Raw genomic sequence first — 7,312 nt, 5'->3', positions numbered from 1 at the left:
GTAGGTAATTTCATGTAAATATCAGTATTAAGGGAGCCATATAGGTAGGTTGTCACAATATCCATTAGCCTTCTTGTATTACTAGACTAATAAGATAACGACAAGTCATTGCATCCACCACTGCAAAATACGTCTCCTCATAATCAATCTAGGTCTTTGCGAAAAACCTTTTGCTACCAATCATGCCTTATAGCATGTAATCCCATTTTTTTCACGTTTTCGCACAATGACCCACTTATATACGACAGGATTTTCACCTTCAGGTGTATGGACCGCCGGTCCAAAAACTTCTCATTTAGTGAGTGAATCCAATTCTGCCTTAACCGAATTATTTCTTTGTTTACATTCCTCACAGATTTTGCTTCTTGATCCTCATTGTTTCTCATTACTTCTAGCGCTCCATTATATGAAAAACTATTATCGACGTTGATTTCATTTCGGTTCCATACCTTTCTAGACAAGATATAATTTATTGAGTTTTCTTTGTTTTTAGGTACCTAAGGTTCTTCTGGAACCATCATGTCTATTGTCTCTTTAGGAGACCCTTTTCTTGGCGTTATCACTACCACAACTTGACTATCTATGTTATTTGCTCCTTTTTTCTTTCGAGGATTTATATCTTTAGAACCGATTGGTCTACCACGTTTGAGGCGTGCATTAGACTCATTTCTAACTTGTGGTTGTCCTTCTGGGATACTTATTTTTACTGGAGCATTAGCAGCTGGTATATTTGACTTAGTCACTCTTGTTGGGTCAGTGAATGCGTCTGGTAATTGATTTGCTAATCTTTATAAATGAATTATCCTTGAACTTCTAGTTCACATTGTTTAGTTCGAGGATCAAAATGAGATAATGTTAATCCATTCCTAATTATATTATTATCTTTCAGTTGTTTTTATCTCCCCCTAATGTTGGGAATGCCGATTCAACAAAATGGCAATCACCAAATATAGCCGTAAATAAATCTCCTAGTGATGGCTCTAAATACTTAATGATCGATGGTGATTCATTCCCAACATATATTCCTAACCTCCTTTGAGGTCTCATTATTGTGCGTTGTGGTGGAACGATAGGAACATACAATACATCCGAAAATCTTAAGATGGGAAATATCTGGTTCCTGGCCAAAAACCAACTTTAATGGGGAGGAAGTGTGATAACTCGTTGGCCTGATGTGAATTAGTGGTTATGCATGTAGAATTGGATGCCCCCAAGAAGATTTTGGTAGTTTTGATTTCATAATAATTGATCATGCAACCATTTGAAGTTGCTTGATAAGATATTCAACAAGTCCATTTTGTGTATGTACATGAGGTACAACATGCTATACACTTATGCCAATAGATTGGTAGTAACCATTAAATGTTTGGGATGTAAATTTACCAGCATTGTGCAGCCTAATTTTCTTGATAGGTTAATCTGGAAAATGTGCTCTTAGCCTTATTAACTGAGCAACTAGTTGTGCAAATGCTATAATACGACTTGATAGTAAACACACATGTGACCATCTAGTTGATAAATCAATTAAGGCCATAAAGTATCTAAGTGGTCCACTACTAAGGTGTATAGGCCCACATATATCCCCATGTATTGTTTCAAAAAAAAAAAAAAAAAAAAAAAAAAAAACCTCAAGGATTTGGTGCCCACCTTAATTGCGGATGAGCGAGTTATTAACTTCCCCTATGAGTATGCAACAAAAGCAATGTCCTTAGACTGAAGAATGATTCTTCAAAGAATGGCCACATGAATTCTTTATAAGTTTTCGCATCAATATTGATCCGCAATGGTCTAACCGACCATGCCAAATGATAAAATTTTCTCGGTCCATAAACTTCTGATTTATTATTGCATTTGAGTCAACCGCACCAATTTTAATAACTTCTCTAATACATGTTTTTTTACCCAAAATCATATTTGTGATTTGAAGGTAGTCATCATGTTCCTCACATGTAATCTCAAGATGATATCCATTTAGACGAATATCTATAAAGCTTATCAGATTCTTTGAGAGAGTGAGGAAAATAACACATTGTTAATTTTGAGCAAAGTTCCACTTTGTAGAACTACATTAGCTTCTCCAAAGTCTTCAACTAATTTTAATTTAGTGGATATAGTACCAACGCTTGCCTCTTTCATTGTTAAACTAGAGATATAATCACTTTTCTGTAGAATTATATGTGTAGTTGCACTGTATTTTAGACATACAACTTCACTATTAATAGAAAGTTTAGTTAAACACTCCATATGTTTCAAAACAGAACAAAATTTCGTGTGTAAAAGTCTAATGTGGTTCAAACATAACAAATCCCATAAAACTTTGAAACAAAATGGAACAAAATTCCAAACGAAATATCTTAAAAACATCAAGAAAATAACATAATAAAATATAATCATTCACATATAGGGAAAATCTCAAGCATCCAACTGGTTTATATCAGCCACGATATCATCCGAATCCAAATATTATTACAAGAGATTATATATAAGAAACATTTGATAGTAAAGACTTAAATGTTGATAAAGATCAAAATCTGAAAGGAACCAATATATAGATCTTCTTCTAACCCAAACCGTATAGAGTACAACATGGATTATCTTAAGCGATTGAGACATGGACAAAGAAAAAAAACAAATCAATTATGCAATACTAACACACCTTATGGTTTAACTTCAAGAGCAAAGTGCTTGATAACGTGTTATGAAACAACTACGCCTATTAGCAATATAGAGAGAGAAGAAAGTGAAAAGGAGAATATCTTTCATATTGATTATTAATGTAAAGTATGAACTACATATGCCTCTATTTATAAACTTAAAAACTTAATAATTCATAACAATACTAAATAATGCATTTGATAAAATCATGTTTTTAGTATTAAAATAATATGTTGTTCAAATATTGATACTATATATTAAAGAGTGTTGCTAAATGCACTCCCATTTTCTTTAATTTTACTGGTTGCACTCCCCCCCTAAAGTTTGTAAATAAATACAATCAATCCTTGTATTTTCTAATTTTTGAAAATTTGTATTAGGAAATATCCCTATTTTTTCTAGGGGTTTATCTAGTTGGCATAGTTTGAATATTTAGGTATACACGTACAATTCTATGGAAGAAAAAAAAAACTTGCACTGATTGAAAGACGGAGATTAAGAGAGAGCTTGAAGAAACAATTTTTTTTCAACCCTGATTTTCATCATAGTTGTTCTTGATATATATTTATATATACTCTAATTTACAACATCTCTAAGCATTAGCTTCTTGTACATGTTGCTTAAATGGTATTTTGTGCAGTTTATTCTTGTACTATATCTTTTATGGTTGTACTGTCATTTGGGTGTATGTGGTCTTATTCCCACCGCTTATGCCCTTTGCTTCATCAAAGTAATGGACACTGATAAGGCTGAGGGACCAGAATTTATTTCCGCCGGCTAGGGTTCCACTGCGAACCCGATGACGATGGTGATTTTCGGTTTAACGGCGGCTAGGGTTTCACTGCTAAGATGATGACAATTTGGAAGAAGAAATCGTGTTTCTTAGACGACGACGGTTGTTATGTGGACCACGATTTGTTCTCATCCGGTCAGGAAACCGATTCTAATGCCCATCACCGGCGTAACAGACAGAGAACAGAAGAATAGAGAGATGATGGTTTGTTTTCCTGCTTCTTCTTGACACCGATTCGTCCTCATTAGAGGATTCCGTTCTTGAAATCGAACTCGCTGGTATGTGTGCTTCTTCAAGTTGTAATCATTCTGAATTTGCTTCTAAGATTTATTTCTCGGGCTGTTATGCTGTTTGTGTATTAGTCCGTGCTTTCTTTCTGGTATTTTGAGATAGTATTTCGATTCTGTTGGTATTCTGTTAGAGCTTGATTATGGTCAATTCAAGTGGGTTTGTAAACTGATCTGGTGATTTTTCCAGTGGGTGATGTAGCTAGTATTCATCAGATATGCTAGCCCTATGGTCGACTAATGTTGTGATGGTAAGTTATCAATTTAACTTTAGATTCATTAGTTAAGTTAGTTCTGTGACATTGTGAGAGTAATTGATTGGAAGTTTGTCTAAATCTTACAGTTTGCCTGAATGTGCATTATATTTTTTTGTTTGTGCAATCATAAGATAACCATTTCATGCGGATTGACTAACTGTTGCAGATGAAAACATCGAGTAAAAATAGAGACTGCTTGCGATGATGTGGTCAGTCATGTTAGATTAGTAATCAACAAAACTGACACAAATAGCCGAAACCTCTGCACAAACATATCATTTCCTAAAACTTCAACAGAACAAACTCCACCAGTCTTTTCCTCAAACAAAGCAAAAATTCCTAAAATTACAAATCCATCCTCAAACTTTCAGGTACAACCCGCCATAATATCTTTTTAGTTGTGATTTCTACACATAAAAGAGAGTTTTGTAAGTTTGGATCTTCTACAGCTCTTGTAATGTTCAAAAATTTTCAATGTAATTTGTTAATGTATATTATGAAGGAAATGAGGAAATGTTGGTAACGTTAATTAATGACCAGGTTATCAAATTCCTATTTTATGAGTTTTAAATTAGTTCGTTCACTGTGGATTTTATTTATTATATGAGTAGGAATAAAGTTTATCTGATGATCCCCCAGTTTTAAAATAGGAAAAAAAAATTAGGTTATAGAAATAATGGTAGTATATTGAATATCTAACTCCCTTGCAAACTGATCATATTATCTACAATGTCATTATAACCCTTGAATGCTATCAACGTTGCTGCTTTAATCCTTAAGACAACAACAACAAACGTCAGACACCAGTCAAATATTTATTAAGTTATTTTAATGTGTTAAAGACATTTACTTGGGGAAGATCTTGGACCACTTAGTGTCAAGGAACTACTTAATCTTTAAAAACAACTTGAGAGGGTTCTTACTCAAGCTAGAAAAAGGATGGTAATTAATATGAACATGTATTGGCTTAAGGTATTTGTACCTCTTGGATAAACTGTTTTCCCTACTGATAAGGCTTGAACGTTTTGTTCTTTTACATGTAAAGTCTCTTATTGTTTATACGTGTCATATGACGTGGTTTATTATTTCCGTTTAACCTCAGCTGCCCTCATTTTTTTTGTTGCATGTTGCTTCGGCCTTCATCATTCGATGTTTGTTAATTTGGGTTTCTTATTTGTACCAGGTACATGGGTTTGAATTTCTTTGCATCTTCTGCGATTGGGTGTGTATACTTTAGATTCGTTCGATTTTATGTGATTCATTTGTGTGCTTACTGAATTTCATACGGGTTATGTCTTGGGTGATTTGTTTCAGTTATCTCTTTTGGATTGTGTACGAACGGAGGTCTTTGTTGGTGGGAGGAAAGGTGCACCGACGTAATTTGGGTGAGTGGTTCTACATTGTTGTCTATCTTTTAATACTCTTTGTTGGTTTGTGTGTGTGTAGTCTAATTTAGTTTTGTTTCTAGAATTTTATGGCGTCTTAGGTCTTCAAATTTTATTTTTAACACTGTTGTTTTTGGGTGTTCGGATTAAGTTGGAGGTCTTTTGGGTTACTATTTTGTTGTTGCAACTTTGTTGTTTTGCATAGTGTTCGGTGTTTGGTTTGTTTTTGTTAGGTTGTTTTTTATGTCATGTTTCTAGAGTGTAAAGCCTTTGTGTTGAGTGTTGACCGATGATGATGTGTGTGTCGTATAGAGATTTAACTTCCATTACCTTTATATTATTGCCTTTGTATAGTCAGACCGAATGATTTTTTTATACAATTTGGTTTCGTTGGGTTTATAAGTAGGCTGAATTTTAGGTTTGTTGGCAAAATTGTTTTTTTTTTTTTTTACTTTGAGATTGTCAATGTTGTTAGATTAGTTGTTTTTTAGTTACCATCTGATGTGGGTATAGCCATAGATGTTTTTATGTGAAAGAATGAGCAGGATCCGTATGTATATAACTTGCATGGTTTACCTTTGTCGTATGGTGCTTTGGGTATTGCAAATCTAATACTTCGTTGCTTTGGACAAACATTATAAGCTACAGAGTCGACATCTTCGAAGAAAACATTATCAGATAAGATGATATAGATAAGTATGTTGTAGGATCTCTATTGTTAGTTGCATCTTTAGATAGTTCCGAATCCAATGTTAGAGTATGCTAACTACAACTGAGTTACACAAAGATAATGCCAGAGAGTTGCTACAAAAGTAGACGCCTGCCGATTAAGAAAACATGCCCTAGGTTTTTGTCCCTGAAAAAAAAAACATTAGGCAAACTTAATAGGAAATTTTAGGGGAACAGAAAGAACCTAGACTTAGGAGAGCTGGTATCGCATTCAAAGTAGCTTTTAATACTGGATAGAATGTCGAGCCAGGGGCAGTGGCTACCGGATACTCAAAACAACCAGTCACAAAACGTAGGATCTTCGTTACATTTGCAATCTCCTTGTACCAAATAAAGGTCATAACTAGCATAGGTTATGACCATACAAGGTTCTGCCACTTTTAAGTGTCGCGTGTAACAAAATACACTCATGCCAAACATAAATGTTTGGCAGTCAATAAATTAGTAAAGGCTTTACATGAGTGTGATAATTGTAACTAACCATGCTTTGGTTTATTATGACTGGCATATCCTAACACATAAAACATACTAACAAACCTCTTTTTAACTTCCAGATCAGAGCAGTGCTTCTAAGAAGGGGCATCAGGAATGATAGGAAGGGGAAACAACTTTTGAACAGTTGGCCACTAGAAAAACAACGCGACTGGAAGCCGTTGGTCAAGAAGCCACATTGCCTAGGACAATCTCCATTTTTTCAAGTTATGTAAATAACATCCTTAATGTTAGTCGTGTAACGTGCAGCCGTAACCTTTGTATTAAACTTGGATACCATCTTTTGGGGTACACCATATCTAATCGATGTGACTGTGACTTTGATGGAATGCCACACGGCTTAAGAGAAATATAAATCTCGCCCCCCGCCACATCGCGGCGGGTTGCGCTTCTAGTTCTAACTAAAAGTCTTCATCATCTTTCCAAAATTTCATCAAAAGATTTGGTACTCTTACAAAAAGATTTCGTATTGTATGAAAGATTTCATCAAAAACTTCACGTGAACATATGTTGGGGTAACCGCTATAGAAGTCCAATAGGGTCACTACCCTTTCTAAAGTGAAAGCTAACACTTTTTTAAAGGGATTGACTTGATCTCTTATCACTGCTTCTCTGTACAATTGCTAGTTGTGCAACATCAAAGATCTAAAATAAGTTGTGACTGAAAGTGATGGGCATCATCAAACCACCACTTAAGGTTACCATGCCCTACGT

General features: G+C 34.6%; 1 long non-coding RNA gene across 1 annotated transcript; it reads left to right on the top strand.

The window, feature by feature from the left end:
* Positions 1-3,924: 3,924 nt before the first annotated feature.
* LOC110927663 lies at positions 3,925-6,955 on the top strand. Its single transcript, XR_002585803.2, has 4 exons — positions 3,925-3,986; positions 5,176-5,214; positions 5,307-5,377; positions 6,661-6,955. It is a non-coding gene; the product is annotated as an uncharacterized LOC110927663 (long non-coding RNA).
* Positions 6,956-7,312: the final 357 nt, after the last annotated feature.

The sequence above is a fragment of the Helianthus annuus genome, chromosome 3 (assembly GCF_002127325.2).
Source record: "Helianthus annuus cultivar XRQ/B chromosome 3, HanXRQr2.0-SUNRISE, whole genome shotgun sequence".
Taxonomy (NCBI): Eukaryota; Viridiplantae; Streptophyta; class Magnoliopsida; order Asterales; family Asteraceae; genus Helianthus; species Helianthus annuus.
This window is presented reverse-complemented; position numbering and strand designations above follow the sequence as displayed.